Source organism: Acomys minous (genome assembly GCF_964271855.1).
Source record: "Acomys minous genome assembly, chromosome: 10".
Lineage (NCBI taxonomy): Eukaryota > Metazoa > Chordata > Mammalia > Rodentia > Muridae > Acomys > Acomys minous.
The window spans coordinates 6,047,132-6,066,740 of NC_140491.1; the positions used below are offsets into that span (position 1 = coordinate 6,047,132).

Here is a 19,609-nt window from a genome sequence, read left to right on the forward strand (position 1 = left end):
GTAAGTGCCTTTACCTGCTGAGCCTCCTCACCAGCCCTAACATTGTCCCTCCACTTTTTGTTTTTGTTTTTGTTTGGTTTTTTTGTTTTAATATTTTATTAATTTATTCATATTACATCTCAATTGTTAGCCCATCCCTTGTATCCTCCCATTCTTCCCTCCCTCCCGCTTTCCCCCTACTCCCCTCCCCTATGACTGTTCCTGAGGGGGATTTCTTCCCCCTGGATATGCTCATAGGGTATCAAGTCTCTTCTTGGTAGCCTGCTATCCTTCCTCTGAGTGCCACCAGGCCTCCTCATCCAGGGGACAAAGTCAAATATGAGACACCAGAGTTCGTGTGAAAGTCAGTCCCCACTCTCCACTCAACTTTGGAGAATGTCCTATCTATCGGCTAGATCTGGGTAGGGGTTCGAAGTTTACTTCCTGTATTGTCCTTGGCTGGTGCCATAGTTTGAGCAGGACCCCTGGGCCCAGAGCCGCCCATCATAATGTTCTTCTTGTAGGTTTCTAGGACCCTCTGGATCCTTCTATTTCCCCATTCTCCTATGCTTCTCTCACCTAAAGTCCCAATAAGATGTCCTCCCCTCTGACCCACTTTCCTGGGAAGTGAAGACTTTCATGAGACATGCCCCTGGGGCTAGTGTCCAGATATACGTGAGTATATACTGTCCTTCCATTTTTTTTAAAGCTGTAGGAAATAAATTCAGGAAGTCTGAATGGAGGGGAACCATGTGGAATCACATGACTTTGTGAATTAAGCTAAGTTCAGTAGAAAGATCTGTCGGCCAGACATCAGTGATATTGCCATGTTAGGGGTTATGCTGACTTGGAATTGGGGGACCTTCTAAAACTACTTCTGGGTTCAGAAAATGATATACTGGGCTTTGAATATGATTTTTGCTATGGAAATGATCAGCTTGGGAGAAGATATTGCACGCTCTGCTGCTCAGGAGTTACCCCAAAGTCCACCTTTCCAACAGAGCCACAGCTCCTCGTGGCCGTGTGAACAACCTTCAGAAAAGGTGCATGGGTTTTCCTTAGGTGTCTAAAGTTACATAAGCCAGGCCTCCCTCAAGGCACATTATTTTAACAAGTTATACACAGAATTTATCTACAGAGGGAATCTGAACCAATGACCCCTGCGTCTAATGTAGGGCGCCCTCCCCCTTTGATTTACAGCTAGGGTCGACACAGACCAGGCTAGCCCGGATCTGACTCACAGCAATCCTCCTGCTTTACCCTGCTCGGGTGTGATTTAGGACTGATTCCAGCCGTTATGTTCTGAGCACCTACTGTGTGCCAGACATTTTGTTCAGCATTCTAAATTCTGAGACCGGGTGTCATTAGTAGCCTTGGCTGGTCTAGAACTCGAGCTCTCAGGTTAAAGGCAAGTGCCACTGCCAGGCTTTGGTGAGCACTTTAAATATTGTCAAAGCTTGATGGGGGGACTGAAGTGGAGAACTCGTGTCTCTGGTTCTTTTTGTTTTGTGTGCGTTGGTGTTTTGCCCACATGTATTCCTGTGTGAGGGTGCCCGGTGGAACTGGAGTTACAGACAGCTGTGAGTTGCCATGTTGATACTTGGGAATTGAACCCTGGTCGTGTCGAAGAGCAGCCAAGTGCTCTTAACCACTGAGCTATTTCTCCAGCCCCCATGTCACTGGCTCTTAATACCCTGATATCCCACCCGATGTGAAGGTGAGAGAGACAGAAAACGCTTCCAAAAGGTATAAAGGCCGCGTGATTTAAATTCCCTTGCCAGATAAGGGTGTGGGAAGAAAATCTAAGGCCATCGCAAGTGAATGAAGTAGAGCCGCAGGCTGAGGGAAGCCATGACAGCTACAGGTCTCTCACGGTCCAGGACGTAGAACGGTGCACGGCTGTTTTGGGTTTCTTCACAGTGAGGCGCCTCTGTCTTATCATGAGTATGTATGTGCCCATGGGATTATGGGGGAGCCAAATGCTAAACGTGAAACCTGGTGGAAAGACTTCTTTTTTTAATCTGTGGGTATTCTTTTTTCTTTTCTTTTAACCATAAGCTTATTATATCAGGCAAGAGAAAACAGGCTTTTAAATTTTTAAATATTTATTTGAGATAGGGTCTCGCTGCTCAGTCCTGGCCAGCTTGGAACTCACTCGGTAGACCAGGTTGGAATTAAAGGCATGCACCACCACACCCAGCTCTCGAAAACAAGATTTCCAAAAATTGAGACCAGCCCTGTGTGGTGCAGCATACCTTTAATGTCCTGAAGCCGGAAGCAGGCAGACCTATGAATCTGAGGCCAAAGGTACACAGAGAGAATCTGTCTCAAAAATAGTGAGTGGGGCCGTGAGCGGTCGAGTCTGCACACAGCTGTCGGGAAGCCCTCGTGAGCAGGAGCTGTTTGAGGAAGTACCAGCGGCTCTGTTTGCTCGGGGCATGCAGCGAGCTGACTATGGGCTCAGCAACCAAGGAGAGCAGGCGCAGCCTCTTCCCAGAACTGAAGCGGCTCGGCTCAGCTCTAGGCAGCCGGTTCAGAAAGCAAGCCCACAAGGAACTGAGTGAGCAGTCATGTGATCCACTTAAGGCGGCTTCCCTATCACGTGACCCTCAGGCCATCAAATGTGCCCTGGGCTTGGAGTTGGGGATTCATGACCTGCTCAGGGGAACTTACTTGAGCAAATCCTATTTGTTTGTTTTTTGTTGTTTTTGTTTTGTTTTTTTTCTCCCGGTAAAAGCCGGGCGAGGTGGTGCACGCCTTTAATCCCAGAACTCGGGAGGCAGACGCAGGCGGATGGCTGTGAGTTCGAGGCCAGCCTGATCTACGGAGTGAGTACAGGACAGCCAAGGCTACACAGGGAACTTTTGTCAAAAAAGAAAAAAAAAAGTTAAGACAGTGTAGACGGTCTGAACTGAATAGTCGAATAGTCACCAGCTGTTTGACACTGAGAGAACTTACTTCATGGCAGCCTACCCCTGTTTCCCCTTTTGTAAATGGAAAACCATATTATGTAAAAGGATTGATATTTTCTATTAATCATTATTATTACCATGTGTGCATGTATGTATGTGGGCACATGTGCTACTGCATGCATGTGAAGGTCACAGAATGACTTTCCTGGAGTCAGTTCCTTCTACCTTTACAGGGGCTCCGGGGATTAAGCTGGGGTTGCCAGGCTTCTGTGGCAAATGTCCCCTTCAAAGGATTCATGTGGCTAGCATGTGACAACACATGCTAAACATGTATAACAGTGCCTGTCACATGGTAATCACAAATGCTTAGCAAAATAAGATTAGGGCTGAGGTTGTAGCTCCAAGCCCTGAATTCCATCCCAGGATCAGCTAAAATAAGTTAAATAAGTAAGATAATGGCTGGCTTAGAAGATATGTATCATCCCCTGGCCTGACTGTGTTGGCACTTGGGGGGTACTACACCATTTGGGAAATGTATTTCTGTTTCTTATGTTAGCTGGTCATAGCATAGACAAACCTGTGAGAGTTTTGTGTTTATGATAGATGAGCTAAGGTCGTAATCTTGGGAAAATAGCAAGTTAAGGCCTGGGCTCTTTAAAGGAAAGAATGCAGTTCATTGCCTATGGCTGTACTCTAGGAGGCTCAGCCTCTTAGCAGTTGACGTGGACAGACCTCTTAGCAGATGCTTTTTCTCAGGCCCGTCTATGACTAGGTCCCCGGGTGGGGGCTCAGCTGTACCTTTTCTTCAGGAGCCTGGCACTGTGAGCCAAGCACAGGGAAAGTCGGGCAGGAACTACTTGTGTCTCTCATCACGTGATCAAATGGCTCGATGTGTCTCTTCAGGGCTGAGGCGTAACAGTCCCAGGGCAGCTTGTACGGATTGACCCGTGGACGAAAAGTAACCCTGACCAAAGTGGCCCGATGGGTATCAAGGACACAGCCATTAAAGATTGAAATCATAAGGCTGTGTGGCACTTCTTAAAAGAAAGCTTTTGGTGGTCCCACCCTTGTAGGTAACTGCTAAAATGTTCCCTTTGTGAGCCAAGGTATGAGGTGAGCATCTCTGTGGGGCTGTAATGCTTGAGGTTAGGGACAGTCTGCAACCCTCAGGGAACTTCAGGGTTCAGGAAATGACTACACTTTGTAACCTTTATGCCTCAGGATTTTTACTCCTTGAATTTTGTCCCTTTTAATACTTGTTTCAAATCTGTCTTTTCTTTATGAGCTTGAGATTACTTGTAAAATTAACAGGAAATGTCTGCCGAACACAGGTTTGTCTCCAACAGTCTGAAGAGTCATTCCATTATTTTTTTGGTTTTTGGAATTTTCTTGTTTTGGTTTGGTTTTTGTTTTGGTTGTTGTTAATCTGAATTCCACTTTTTAAGTTTTCAGTTTGTTTCCTTAGTTCACCTCTAAGCAAGTAAATAAATGTTCTCATTTCTTAGAAAAACTATAATTAGCCTGGGCACAGTAGCACACGCCTATAATCCCAGCACTCGGGAGGCAGAGGCAGGTGGATCTCTGTGAGTTGGAGGCCAGCCTGGTCTACAAAGTGAGTCCAGGACAGCCAAGGCTACACAGAGAAACCTTATCTTGAAAAACAAAAACAAAAATTTAGTTTCTTCTACTCTTGGAGAATACCTTAAGTCTCAAAGGACTAATAACCTGCTGTCCCCACAGAGAGGCTGAAGAGCAGTCTGGTTCTGTCTACCTTGTGAGGTCACTCATTACCATCTTTCTTACTACTTTTGTAAAAAACATCCTGAGCCCTGCTCTGTAGTTTCTATGTGCTTGTGGCCAGTCATCTGACCTACCATTTAGCTTCTAACAAATGGACATTTTAAGCCCCAAAATATCCAATACAATTTTGACATTTTTCTGAAATAAGTCCATATTTCTGTAAATTTTGCAGTTTTTTTTTTTTGCAAAAAAGATTTTGCTTATTTTTTTATGTATGTGAATATTTTGTCTGTGGGTATGTGCATCCAGTATGTGACTGGCACCCAGAGAGGCCAGAAGAGGGCCTGGAAATGGAGTTACAGACAATTCAGGGCTGTCGTGGGGGTGCCAGGAACCCAACCCTGGTCCTCTGGAGCAGCATGGAGGAGCAGCCAGCACTTTTAATGTCTGAACCATCTCTCCAGCCCCCTTTTTAGTTTGTCCTTGAAGTTAAATATTCTTCGCTTTCTTAGCCACTGAAGGTAGTTTACATCTTCGTTACAAGAAATCCTAATCTAGCTGTCATGACCGCAGGGCACAGAGGAGAAACAGAGCCTGTCTGAGGTAACTGGAGGGATTCTATGTTGTTGTTGTTTGCCCACTGCTAATTTCCTCATTCCTCCAGCAAACAATAAGTCACAAGCCGAGCCCAGAGAGGCTAAATGATCTACATACACCAGGAAGTGACAGGCCATAGCTAGTCTCTTAATGATGTCATCCTTACTGCTGAGTGATGTCATCCTTACTGCTGGTCTCACGGTTCTTCCAACACACTGCAGAGCTTCCATAGATCTAAGAGTGAGTCCCCAACTTGACCCACAGACCTAATGTTGGGCAGCAATTTATATCATTAGAGGCATTGGACTTCACCAGATGAACTTTTCAGTAAATACACAGCAGCCTTCTGCATACTGCTTGTGTGTGTGTGTGTGTGTGTGTGTGTGTGTGTGTGTGTGTGTGTGTGTAGGTGCACGCACTGACTGGCAGAGGCCATAGAGGAACATCCCCCTGAGGCAGCATATCTCACTGAAGCTTCAGGTAGTGGTCAGCAAGCCCCATCCATCCTCCTGCCTCTGTTCACTGCAGCATTTTCACATGCAAGGATCCCTAGATTTTTCACATGGGTGCTATGTGGGGATTCGAAACTGAGTCCTCATATTTGTGCAGCAAGCACTAAGATTTGAGCCTAGGTCTGTTTGAAAATCTTGCACATCCCATGAGGCCTTATACATGGTTGCATATGTGGCACAGGCAAGCTGGCTGTTAAAATATTAAAATCCTTTGTCATCTTGGGCAGTGGCTGCCCTGTGTTGCCTATGCGTCCAGCAGCGGCAGTCTGGACGCCACCAATCACATGCTGCGTGGGAGTAGAGGGATGTGCCACCACATACCAAACCCAACTCCTTTTCCTAAGATCATTCTCTGTACCTCAAGCTGGCCTCAAACTTGTAAGCCTCCTGCCTCAGTCTCCTGAGTGCCTGAGGACTGCTGTGCAGCCAGGAGACAGCAGCCCAGAGGAGTGCGTACTGCGAAGTTTCTGTGGCTGGATCCCATCCCATTGTAGCAGCGTGAATCATTTTTCAACCTGCCCACTGCTAGAGCAAAATCTCGTCCTGGCTGTGATGTGCAAGCTGTGGTCTAGCGGTGGGCCACAGAAGAGGTGGCCGCTGCGCCTTGCATTCCCCACAGTGGTCTTTTCACAGCTCCCTTCTGAAGGACATGCCCGTGAAGTTCTGTTTGTATCCTTCAATTTCAAGAAGTAGCCTTGGAGGTTGATAGAGATTAAGGAAAAAGCACCTGCATATGCCCATAGTAACAACTAAACACACCATGTATACATGCTACACACACACACACACACACACACACACACACACACACACTTTTTGTTTACTTGTTTTTTTGTTTTGTTTTAAGACAGGGTTTCTCTGTGTAGCCTTGGCTGTCCTGGACTCACTTTGTAGACCAGGCTGGCCTTGAACTCACAGCGATCTTCGTGCTTCTGCCTCCCCCAAGTTTCTTGTTTCTTGTGACACTAAGTCCAGAAAGAAAAGAAAAAAAGAAAAAGTCGATTTCTATGGTGTCAGTTTAGTTTGATGGTGGCTGCACTAAAATGCAGTTCTGGTTTAAAAAAAAAAAAAGGCTAAAAATATCACTTGGCTATAATATGGAAGATTTGTTCTGAATATTTTTATTTGTTTACATGTTTGTTTTTAACTGTGGTTCTGGGGCTCAAACCCTGGGGCTTGTACACGGAGCCGTGGCTCCAGCCCCTCGGCTACTGTCCAGCTGTCCTTCAGCCTCCTGAGATAGCACTTGAATAACTGTGCTTACCACACACAGCTCCCCTTGCTCAGAGAGTATGCGCCGCTGCAGTCCGCCCTGCTAGGAAAATGTTGTGTTGGAGCGGTTCCATGTGTGTTTTTGTTGTCAGGGGATTAATTTCTACCAAGTAGTAGTCATGCATAGGAAGGAAGCTTTTTACAGAGTGAGTGTGTGTATATGCGCCTATGAAAATCAGTGCATCCTTGTCTATAACCATGTCTGTAGACTCTGGCTGAGACAGACCCAAGTCAAACTGTGGGGAAAAGCCCTGCATGCTGATTCACTGAAGGTACTCGCTGCACTGAGCATAGCTTAGTATTCAATCATCAGCATTTGGACGTGGCTCCATGATATTAATCGGATTTCTGAAACTCTGTGTCATAGGAGGTATCCATGAGGCAGGATTTGAGGTTCTGTAGCTTTAGTGGGTTCTGTCTTGGTTTGTTCTAGGAACCACATTTCCCTTAGCCCCAAGCTGGCCTGAACTGGCTTTGTAACCAAGGATAACCTTCATCTCCTGCCCTTCCTACCTCCATCCTCACCCTGGCCACCTTGGGGGTAAGCTCGGAGGATCAGAAATTCAAGGTCAGCATCAGCTGTAAAATAAGTTTGAGGCTAGCCTGAGCCTCAACACAATACAAAACAAAAAAGGGAAACTCACTCTGGGCAAATGAACATGCTGGCTCCCTAGAGGCAGCCTCGGATGGTGTGATGGCTAGCTTTGTGTTAACTTAACACAAGCTGAAAGTTACCTGAGAGCAGAGAACCTCAATTGAAAAAATGCCTCCATGAGAGTGGCTGTAGGCAAGCCTGTAGGGCGTTTTCTTAACGAGTGGTTGGTGGGGAGGGCCCAGCCAACTTATGGCTGGCACTATCGCTGGGCTGGTGGTCCTGGGTTCTATAATAAAGCAGGCTGAACAAGTCATGGGAAGCAAGCCAGTAAGCAGCACCCCTCCATGGCCTTAGCTCCTTTCCCTAGATTCCTGCCCAGTGAGAGTTCCTGCCTTGCCTTCCCTCAGTGGACTGCTACTCCAGATATATAAGTCAAATAAACCCTTTCACCCCCAACTTGCTTTTTGGTCATGGTGTCTTATTAGTAACCCTAAGACAGATTGGGAGGGCCAAGAACCCTACTGGGTGAAAACAGAATTAGTTCTGGCAAGCAGAAGGGGCCCTATAATGTAATGGTGCCTGTCACAGTAGCCTGAGCTAACCCGTAGAGGGATCTTGGTTTTGGCATGGAACCTTCTGGTAAGACTTCTTCTCTTCTCTTGTCTGTGCTCCTGTTGGCCCATCCTTCTTTGCCCTGTTCTGCTTCCTGGGGCTAGAGATCTCTCTCTCTCTCCCTCTCTCCCTCCCTCTCTCCTTCCTTCCTCCCTCCCTCTCTCCCTCTTTCCCTCCCTCCCTAATCCCACAGACTGGTTGGCTTTCGTTGCCTCTTGTCCTAGAGCCAGACAGACAGGGTAACCATCTACCAATTCAGCGTATCTTTAAATATGGTGCATTTGGTAGGTTATCTTCCAAGGGGCTTGATTACAGCATATAAAACATGCTGGTGATTTAATGATAGCTTTTAAAATGTTTGAAAAATGTTACAATGTGTAATTGGGTGTGTTGTAGAGTAGAAGAAATGGACTTATTTATTTATTTATTATTTTAAAAAGGATTCTGAGAGGCAGGCAGCACTTAATGCTTCCGGCATTATTCCGTTGTCTTAAAGTCAGGGCTCCCACTGCTGTTTCCTGTCCCTAGAGAAGCAGTCAGCAGATATACTCAGTGTGGGCTTGGGGATGGCTCTGCCCATAGCGTCCGCCATGTGAGCAATCTGTATTTGGATTCCTTGAGCCCACACAGAAAAGCCAAGCGTAGTGGTGTGCGCCTCTAAACCCAGCCTTGGGAGGAGGAAGGACAGAGACAGGCAGGTCCTTGAAGGGTGATGGCCAGCCAGACGATCCGAACCAGTGAGCTTCTGACTCGATGAGAGACCCTGCCTCAGAAAAAACAAACGGTGGAGAGTGATACGTGATATTTAGCATTGACTTTCAGCCCACACACGCCCTTGTGTACGCACGCACGCGCGCGCGCGCGCGCGCACACACACACACACACACACACACACACACACACACACACACTTCATACTTGACTGTCAGGCTGACAACGGGAGAGCAGGGAGAGCCATCCACTCACCGTCCAAGGACAGGTTTTGCATTCTGGATTCTGGTTAGCTTGTGTTTTAGGTGGAGCCTGGCAAGGGTGGTTAGGATTCTGCTGGTATCTGAGAGGAGATGAAGGTCCCAGGCAGTGTGGGTCCTCACTCTCCTAAAACGTCTGTACCCGGTCCTGGGTACAGGGGGAGCTGTCTGCAGCTCAGAACCTCTGCGTTTTTGCTCTTGCTGACTTGGAAGAAGCCTTGTGCTATAATTAGTCACGTGCTGCCACGCCTGGCTTGCGTTGCTCTTGCATTTTGAAGATCGACCTTAGGAAACCCAGACTGCATTTAGAGGGAGCACAGTATTCTGAACTTCCCCTTCCTTCCTTCCTTGTCCTTCCTCTCCTTCCTTCCCCCCTCTCTCTTTTTAAAAATTTTTTCGGACTTGTAGCCCAAGTTGGCCTTGAACTCGCTAAGTAGCGGTGTGCCGCCACGTTAGGGTCTGTGTGGTGTTGGGGTCGGAACCCAAGGTTTCAAGTTCTCTGTAGACTGAGCTATGGTCTCAGCCCCGTTCTGCGTTTTCTGTGGTGGATGCAGATTTCATCTAAGGCTGGTGGATCTTCTGTCCCACTCTGGCCCTGTTAGGAAATTCCTGGTGATTGTGCAAACCCTGAGTGCTTTGGACAACAGTGTTTCTGCTGACTCATCGTGTTTTTAACTGTTGTGTGTCCGTGAGTCTGGAGGAACATTAGAGAGAAGGCAGTGTTCCTGAAGTAAGTGCCTGGTTGTGACCTAGTGGGTGGGTAGTGCTCCCAAAGTCACAGTGTGGTTGTGAGGGAGTGATTTCACAGGCTGGCTTCTCATGGCTGTCCAGTTGCAAATAATTTGGAAGAGAAAATGAAAGGTAAATATCAAAATTTCTTTAAAATCAGAAAGACCACCCCATTTAGTCTGTGCTTTGTTGTGTGCAGGAGTCAGGCCGGAACTTACTTTGTGCCACCAGGCAGAACTAGGAACTGGGAAATCACAAGCAGTGTTCTTTCTACCCCATGATAAAGGCTGATTTAGCAGAACAGCACGTCTTCCTGGCTTGAGTGGGGCCCTGAAAGATGGTGGGGGTGATAACTAGTGAACCTCAGAAGAATTCTGCTGAGTCAACACTTTGCCTGCGCTGGTGCTGGTCACCCGTGGTGAACTGCCAAATAGGATTGCCTGCATCCTATGCTTGTAGTTCAGGGCTGGGTAAGCATTGGCCTACTCCGAACCCTGCTTTTCCTTCTTTCTTTTTTTAGGTTATTTCAACTAAATTTTATTGCATGATTTCTGTTTGTTTGGGTTTTTTGTTTGTTTGTTTGTTTGTTTTTAGTTTTTTGAGATAGAGTTTCCCTGTGTAGCTCTGGCTGTCCTGGACTTGCTTTGTAGATCAGGCTGGCCACAAACTCACAGAGAACCGCCTGCCTCTGCTTCCCCCGAGTGCTGGGATCATAGGAGTGCGCCAACGTGCCTGGCTCTTTTTTTTTTCTTTTTCTTATTCTTTTTCTTTAGTGTCTAAAAACAATGTTCTTTTTTCTTTCTGTAGATAGAATCTCATCCAGCCCAGCTTGGACTGGAACTCTTGATCTTTCTGCTTCTATCTCTCTAATGCCAGGATTACTGGGTACGTTACCACGCCTGGCAATACAGGCTTCACGCAACGTTCTCATAGATACACGTCATCGTACTCTGCCCGTAGCCCCTCCTCTATGCCCAGATACATCAATTTTTGCTTGCATGTTACATATGTTTTATATATTAGACAAAATGAAGTTTTTGTCTTTAAGTCTGGCTCATCTTAATTAACATCATTATCTCCAGTCCCAGCCATCCTTCTGCAAATGACATTTGGATGTTCTTTGTCGGTTGGGTCTGTGTGCGTCCTTTTCTTTACAGGTTAGTCTGTTGATGGGCATGTAGGCCGACTCTATAGTTTGATTGCCGTGTGTGTTAGTACAACAGACACAGATGTGCAAGAATCTGTCTATAGCGTGTTGACTTAGATGCCCTCGGTATAGTCACGAATGTTCCAGCCTGATCTTGTGGTCTTTGCTCCCCTCGGTGGCCACACCGTCTTGCGTTCCCAGTAGGCTTTCTGTTGTGATCTTGAGCTACGAGGCTGTGTCAAGCACTGGGCTCCACTTGGGATGCAGAGGTGAGCAGAGACAGCAATCCCAGCGTCTTAGAGACCACAGCTGGGGATAGCTGGGCACGAACCAGACTTGGCCAGTACTTAATTGCAGTGGGGGGGGGGGGGAGAAGGGGAGGGAAGCTACCTGGTGTAAGCTTCGAGGAAGGGCCTCGTGGAGGACTTGGCGCTGCACTGAGACTGGAGGAGTGGCGCTGGCTCCAGCCGCTGGTGAAACAAAACACCGTTGGCCCCAATTGAGCAGCATCTTTCATCTCTACAAATGATTAGCTTAGGGGATAGAAATTAAAAAAAAAAAAAGAGAGATGAGTCACAAATTGGCATTTCTCTGTATTCTGGACAGTAGTGAAAACCAGCCTTCTTTTTCTCCCCTCCCTCTCCCCTCCCTCCCCCTCTTTTGACCAGACGCTTTCTTGTTCATCTTCAAGCTCTTCCTCTCCTGCCCCCATCTTCCCAGGGCTAGGATTACAGGCATGGATCACGATATCTGGTTGTTTCCCAAGTAGTATGGGGTCTGTTTGAATTGTGTCAGAATGCAACACCCACATTTATTTGAGCCCAATGTGTTGTCAAACGACACTTTAAAAGGAAGAGGTTGCAAGCTGGAGTTGACTGCCAGTGCCTGCCGTCCCGGCTCTTGGCCGTCAAGGCAGAAGGGTGAGTAAGGAGTTCGAGATCAGCCTGGTACATGTCAAGCTGGAAGCCAATCTTGGCTACAGGAGCAATGTTGTTTCAAAAAATAAAACTTGTGGCCGGGTGTGGTGGCAAGGAGCCTTAAATCCCAGCACTTGGGAGGCAGAGGCAGGTGGGTCGCTGTGAGTTCAAAGCCAGACTGCTGGTCTACAAAGGGAGTCCAGGACAGCCAAGGCCAAGCAGAGAAACCCTATCTTGACAAAAACAAAATGATGATGATGATAAATTAAATAAAAATAAAACACGTACCACCACTCAACAATAAAAAAGAGGAAAGGAGGGCAGGAAGCAATGTCTGGGACTAGCCATCGGATTGTCGGACTGTTGTCCCTGGGATGGAGATGAGAGGGGACACAGGCACTCAGGGTGGCATTGAAGCCTCCACCTCCTGGCACATATCCTACAAAATCATTCTTTTCACCATAAACCATGCCATGCCCTTTGCAGAGATGTGGTTTTATTTTGGCTTTTGGCACAAGGTCTAGTGACGCAGCCTGCCTTCCAACTCTGCGCTTTTCCCAGCTGTGCCTGCCACAGATCGTGTTGTGCCATCCGTCACTGCGCCTTCTCAGAGGCCAAGCCTTAAGCTGTTGGAACAGTCCTGCGGCAACCCATTGTCTCTGTGTGAACCCGGAGACACCAGATCCCTGTACACCTGCGTTCTCAGCTCCAGAACAAAAGGCCCCCTCGGTCACCGGTCACCGCCGATCTCTGGTCTCAAGGACTTGGTTGCAGAGTTTGTTTGCCACCACGGTCACTGAGGTTTGAGCAAATAGATGAGCTTTTGTTGTGAGACGGAGGACTTGAGGCAGACCTAAGGAAGGGCTTGTGAGGATGATGTTTGAAGCTAATTTGGTTAAAGGATCATTGTCTGGCCAAATGAGAGCATTTCACTTCTCTCACATTAGCCCTTGGCTAGTGACGGGCCCCTGCCTCAGGTGGATCTAGTGGAGGAGAGAGTCTCTTCTCATGGAACGCACCTTCCACAGAGGGAAACGGGCAGAGGGGCTAAAGATGAATGCATATGCACGCTTATGGTGAGAGGAAAAGAGGAAAGGGAAGGGGTCTGGGGCTGGTGGCTAGTGGCTCTTTTACAAAGCGTCATCATCAGAAGCCAGCGTGGCGGCTTGTGCACGGTGGCCGCGGGGTGGCGCCACGCCTCTGGAAGTCAGCGGACAGCGCTTACAGCTCGCCATGGGCTCTGGGAGTCCTGGTGAGGTCTTCAGTCCTGCACAGCAAGCAAAAGGACTGAGCCACCTCACCCCCGTCCTTCCCTTTGAAACAAGCCTCGCACGCGGGGCCCTCTGCTTCCGTCGCTTCCCTCCGTGGCTGGCGTTGCAGTCTGAGCTATTAACACTCAGCAATCTTTTTAATAAAGGAAACTTGGGAAGGGGCTGTAGAGATGAAGGCCTCTGACTGCTCTCCCAAAGGACCTGGGTTCAATTCTCAGCACCCACAGGTCAGCTTACAACCATATTTAACTCCAGTTTCACGGACTCTGATATCCTCCCCTGGCTTCCCTGAGCAGCAGGCACGCATGCCGTGCACCCACACACACACATGCAGGCAAAGCACCTATACATATAAAAATAAAATAAAATAAAAATGAAAGTTAACAAAGACTTTTAAAAAATGTTCAGCTTAAAGCCGGGCATGGTGGCCCATGCCTTTAATCCCAGCACTCGGGAGGCAGAGAGAGGCAGGTGGATCTCTGAGTTCGAGGCCAGCCTGGTCTACAGAGGGAGTACAAGACAGCCAAGGCTACACAGAGAAACCCAGTCTCAAAAAACAAAACAAAAAAAATCTCAGCTGTGTATAGTGGGGCATGCCTGTTCTTAAAGTACTTGGGAGGTAGAGGCAAGAGTAGCAGGAGTCCAGGGTGGGCTGCATCCAGGAGACCTTTCCATTTTGGGTTCATCTTTTGTTTTATTTATTTTTGTGGATTTTTTTTTGTTTTTTTGTCTAGGGTTCAGTTTTCAGAAAAATGAGAAATTTGACCCTCCCTCCTTCCTTTGTTTCCACTTGTATGTGTTTATTTTGTTCTGTTTTAGGGACCTGGGTCTCCTGTTGCCCAGGCTGGTCTCTGTGGCTGAGGAGAAACTTGAACGCCTCGTTTCCAACTTCCACCTTTAATTGCTGTGCTTAGAGGCCTAGGACACCAATGAGGCTTCCATCTTTTCCTTCCTAAACAAATGCTAAATATTTCTTGAGACACCCATGTCAGTTACTTCAAATACAAAGTTGAGTACCATTTGGTTACTTTTGTTTTCTGGGTGCAAGGATCCCGTGGGACTCTTGAGTCACACTCACAGACGGCAGATATGTGAACTTGTAATTCTGCTTTCTTGGCACTGACTTGCGTGAGATCTCCGCTTGCTTTGCATAGGCTGGCTGGGTGTTCAAATTAAGTAGCAGTTAGCGGTGAGATTAAATCATCTATTGGATTTGTCAGCCTTAAACCATATCATTGTCTTCCATAGTGACCTAAGGCTGTGCCCCTGCCCCATGATGGTCATGTCCCAGTCATGTCCCCTTTGACAAGGAAGAAGCACGTCACATACCCGCCCTCAGGTCTCCCCAGTGCGCGCAGGCTGGCCTTGCTGCCTGCTTTCGTGTTCAGGAACCACAAGAGGGCAGCTTGTCCAGGGAGGCCGGGTTAAGAAAGTGCCGTTCTTGGAGGGTGAAGACTTTGGACTTTTTAAAAGTGGTTCTTGCATGAGGAAGCCTTTTTACACCCCAGGCCATTTTCGTCCACACAAAGAGGGGATGTGTTCAGGATAAGTTTGAGAACAGTTCTTTCCTGCGCTTACTTCCCCATCTTTTGGGATATAAATATCCCTCATGTGGCATTCTCTGTCCTATCTTTCCCACCTTCAGCCTCTATTGCAGTGTCATTTACACTTAGTACATTTCAGCTTGCGTGCGCACATGCGTGTGGTGTGTGTGTGTGTGTGTTCTCTGTGTGTCAGTACCTGTGTTGTCAGTTGCCTTACTCTTACTGCCCACCTCACTTTTGGAGCCGAGCTCTCTCACTGTGTACAGCACAGCACTCTAGATTGGCTGACCAGTGTTTCCCAGGGGTCTGCCTATCTCTGCACACTGCTCCACCCCCCCTCACCCCTCCCCCAAGTTTTAAGGTTACTGTTGTGTGTGGCTCTTTGTGTAAGTGCTGGGAGTTGAAACTGAGAATCACCTCGTAGCTCAGGCATGCTTGGAGTTCTTCGTGTTTGTCTTCTCAAACTTACTATTTCCTTCCTGACTCGGTTCCCGTGCTTGGCTGACTGATGCAAGTGTCAATGCCCGGCTTCTCTTCAGTCTGAAAGTTCTATGTTCATTCAGAAATACTATTCTTCTACGACTGATCTTAGCCAGAGCGCGGAGAAGGCCTTCATTACAGTCGGTCTGTCCTTGGAGGCTGTGTGAGAGCCTGGGACGGAGTCAAGAAAGTCAGACCCAGCCTATCTCCCACACAGGGGCATAGGTTTTTAACCCTTTGTGATCTTGTTTGTTGTCTTAGTCTGGCTCACATTCATTGAGAGGCAGAACATCTTTAATCACCCAATCATTAGTTTCTCAGTTGTTTTTCAGTGTTTATTTCTGCTTTAATTAGCACTCATTGCACTTGTACACATAGTCTAATTAACTCGAGGAATCCGCTCTGTGATGGAAGTTCCGCCTTTATCGCTGCAGACCGACAGATGGACAGAAAGAGGTGGGCACAGCTGTGCTTCAGTGGTGGACAGGAAGGGGGCTTGGTTTCTTTTTCTTTTTCCTCTTTGCTTTTTTTTTTTTTTTTTTTTTGTCTCTTCAAGACAGGGTCTCTCTGTGTAGTCCTGGCTGTTCTGGACTCACTTTGTAGACCAGGCTGGCCTTGAACTCACAGAGATCTGCCTGCCTCTGCCTCCCAAGTGCTGGATTAAAGGCATGCACCACCACCACCCAGTGAATGGTGGATGTTTTTAATGCCCTGTACTGTCTTTGCCCAAGAGTTGTAAATTGAAGAGCCAAGGTCATATTTTACATGGCTTTATAGTACTCCAGAGGTTCTAAATTTGATAGTTGTAGATGGAGCGTGTGCCCTTCCACTTCCCACTGTCCACTGCAGTCCTTTAACTGTGTACTTAGCCACCCCTGCTTGTGTTTGGCACGCTGGTCCTGCAACATGGTGTTGGGGTGTGGGAAGTTGGCCTTGATTGGTTTCATTGGGCAAGACTAGACCAGAGGTGAGCATCTGCTGCAGCAGGAGCATCTTCTGACCATAGCTGTAGAAGCTGCAGTTCAAGGTCAGAGTATCTGCAGGTGGTTACCTTCTTTTTAATATTTTTTTTTAATATTTATTTATTGCTGGGGGGGCAGTATGCATGGAGGTCAGAGGACAACTTGTGGGAGTCAGTTCTCTCCTCTACCCCGTGGGTCTCAGGGATCAAACTAAGGTCTGGTGGCAAAGGCCCTTACTTGATAACCATCTTGATGGCCCAAAACGGCCATCTTTCTGCTGTGTAATCTCCTGGTCTACGTCCTCATACCCTCTTCTTCTAAGGACTCCAAACATATTATGTCAGGACCCATCCCAGAGATCTCTGTCTCTGTCTCTTTCTCGCTCTGTCTCTGTGTCTGTCTGTCTTTGTCTGTCTGTCTGTCTGTCTGTCTGTCTGTCTGTCTGTCTCTCTCTCTCTCTCTCTCTCTCTCTCTCTCTCTCTCTCTCACTTTTCCAGACAGGGTTTCTCTGTATAACAAAGCCCTGGCTGTCCTGGCTGGTCTCACTCTGGAGACCAGGCTGGCCTTGAACTCACAGAGCTCCACCTGCCTCTGTCTCCAGGGTACTGGGATTTAAGGCATGCGCCACCACACCTGGCTCCAGAGATCTCATTGAACTTGGATCACTGCTCTGAAGATCTGATCTCTAAATACAATCCCAGTCTGAGCCCCTGAGGGCTGGGGAGTCGGCAAATGAGGGCAGCAGGACTGGGTATCCTGGACGAGAGGCGTGGACTCTCAGCATCTGTGGCTGCTTCCTTGTATCCAATTCCTGTTTTATAACATGCCCATAAAGTGGAGCCTAGGGACCGTCAGGGTGAGCACAGCGTCTTCCAGTGCAGTGAGCTCTACTCCAAGTGCTGCGATCTTGGGACCACAAGCATTTATCTTAAGAAACTGCTGTTTCAAAACGCCAGGCAGAACTCTGGTGTTTTTCTGTCTAGAAATCTGTCCCCTTTTATTTTGATCATTTGGAAAGCTGACCTGTGGGCTGCACACTTCCTTTGTGGAGAGTTTGGCAGACAGGAAGATAAAAGTCAGGTAATGACATGGCACCACCTCCGTTTGCTGTGAGCAAACAGTCGGGTTCTTTATTACCCTTGAAATGGGCACTCGTGACACAGGTTGGACTCAGAGAGGCGAGGCCATGCCAAATGTCTGTGGGTCAAAGTTCCTTCAAGCACTGTACACCCATCAAAAGTTTCAGCTTAGTTAGCTTGGCCCCTGTACTAGGGAGAACGTTGAGATAACTGCTTACTGAGTTGGACACCAGGAGTTACCACTTTTCCGAGAGGCAGGCTCTGGTCTTTTAGTAGGGGCAGGAGCAGGGCACTTATCACAGTTTGACTCATTGTCCGTGGGGCAGTGGAGCAGCAGGAGATAATAAAATCCGCTGTGCAGAACCTGGCTACTCAAAAGTCTTTTAGTGGCCATAAAGCCAAACAGTTAAGGAGACCTGGCTTTGTGAGCAGAGAGGCCAGCTGTAAAGGGCTCCCAAAGCTAAAGGAATATATAGAACACTTAAGATCCAACGTGGTGGCAGTGGCGCGCACCTTTAATCCCAGCACTCTCGAGGCCACCCTGGTCTCCAGAGTGAGTTCCAGGACAGCCAGTGTTACGTAGGGAAACCCTGCCCAAAATCCATCGTGGCGTCTCTCATGTGATTCCAGCACTTGGGGGCTGGAGGCAGGAAGATCAGGAGTTCAAAGCCAGCCTCACCGCATAGTATATTTGAGGCCAGCCTGGGCTACATGAGACCCTGTCACAAAGCAAAATAAAACAAATGCCCAGCTTGCAGGCAGTAGATCTGGGTTTGTCACCTTGAATATGTAAGGTTTTTTTCTCTCCGTTCCTCCTCCTCTCCTAGTCAGAGTGAGATGCTTTTTCCCTTTGCATGTCTTATAGCTACGAGTAGCATTGCAAAATTGTCTTTTCTCGGCGTCCCATCATGCTTGGTTATGTCCCCTTGGGTGGACGACACCGCCATGTTTTTATTCCAGTCTCTTCTCCGAAGTTCTTACCAGTAGTTCTTAAAAAAACAAAAACAGCAGCAACAACAACAACAAAACCCAAACAAACAAACAAAAAACATTTCCCTTATATTTATTTATTTGGCACATGCATGTGTGGGTGTGCGTAGGGTTGGGGCGGGTATGTGCACCATGGCACCCATGTGGAGACTGTAGGAGAATTTGTAGGTCCCAGTTCTCTCCCTCCATCGTATCAGCCCTGGGGACTGAACACAGCTGTCACACACACAGCAGGCGCCTTCACGCTCTGAGTTTTCTGGACGAGCCATCATCTTGCTGGCCCCTGCCGATCGGTGGTTCCTAATGGCCGACTTCTCACTAGCATTCCTCAGGTTGCTGATGGCATCTTTTCCATTTCACAGCTCAGGTCGCACCGAAATCAGAAGAACGGCTTGCTCCCTGCCACCCAGCCTCACTTAGTGGTTGCCTGGCCCACTGAGGTTCGGTAAGTTAAAGCGACTTCATCTTGCTCCCCACTGAGGTGAACACAGTACAGGGGCTCAGAACATCACCTAGCAAATCCCACCCGCAAATAACCACCCTTCCTCATTGTTATTGTCCTTTTAAAGATTTGTTTCTAGTGTTCAGTTTTATGTGTATGGATGTGTATCCACGCGAGTGTCTGTTGCTGCCTGGGGAGGCCAGAAGAGGGTTCGGATCCTCTGGAGCCAGCGTTGCAGGTATCTGTGAGCCACCTGATATGGGTGTTGGTCCTATGAAAGAGCAGCAAGTGCTCTTAACCACTGAGCGTCTCATCTCTCCAATCCCTTACTATTATCAAAAAGCACAATACTGCCTGGTTTGGATTTGTTTAATAAGGAAGGAAGAGTACCCTGTATGTTTGTAAGCATCAATGTCCCCATAAGAGTGGAAAAAAAGAATGATTTGTTTTTCAATATTGATTTTAATGGGCATATTTGGTGGTGAGCTCGTGTTTGGCTTTTGTTGGATTACCCGTGACTCCGCAATGCCACCCTCAGCATGTCCCCACCAATCAATAGTGATCTAAGGTGCCTGCAATTGGGGTGTATCTCACGGCGACTTGGATTCCGGTAATCCTTAAATAACTCGCATGAAGTGGTCACTGAGCACAGCGCACTTCCTTTTGTGGGGCGGGGTATTGAATTCTCAAGAGGGAACAACCATGTTCTGAGTGAATAGGAGCCCTGGGCTGACTCAGTGGAAAGATGCTGAAAGAGAAAACTGTGCTACAGGGTTAGGAGGTGGTGGTTGAGTTAAGGATGTAGGATAAGCCAGCCCTTCCAAATCACATGGCCACACACACGCGACCCACAATATG

The 19,609-nt window shown here is 47.7% G+C and overlaps 1 protein-coding gene and 1 long non-coding RNA gene across 8 annotated transcripts in view; one reads left to right on the top strand and one right to left on the bottom strand.

Moving 5' to 3' along the window:
* RBM47 (RNA binding motif protein 47) overlaps positions 1–19,609 on the top strand; it is a 139,328-nt gene that overhangs the window by 40,532 nt on the left and 79,187 nt on the right. For 3 of the 7 annotated variants that reach the window (XM_084797597.1, XM_084797598.1, XM_084797596.1), the window contains one exon: positions 18,672–18,754. The exons of 3 other annotated variants lie outside the window; for them this stretch is intronic. The gene's annotated coding sequence lies outside the window, so the exon portion shown is untranslated. The remainder of the gene's footprint in view (positions 1–18,671; positions 18,755–19,609) is intronic. One more of the 7 variants, XM_084797599.1, reaches the window with a different exon arrangement.
* Positions 8,627–10,563, bottom strand: LOC311606396. The gene is made up of 2 exons (XR_014782334.1): positions 9,186–10,563; positions 8,627–8,982 (listed from the first exon to the last, which is right to left on the bottom strand). It is a non-coding gene; the product is annotated as an uncharacterized lncRNA (long non-coding RNA).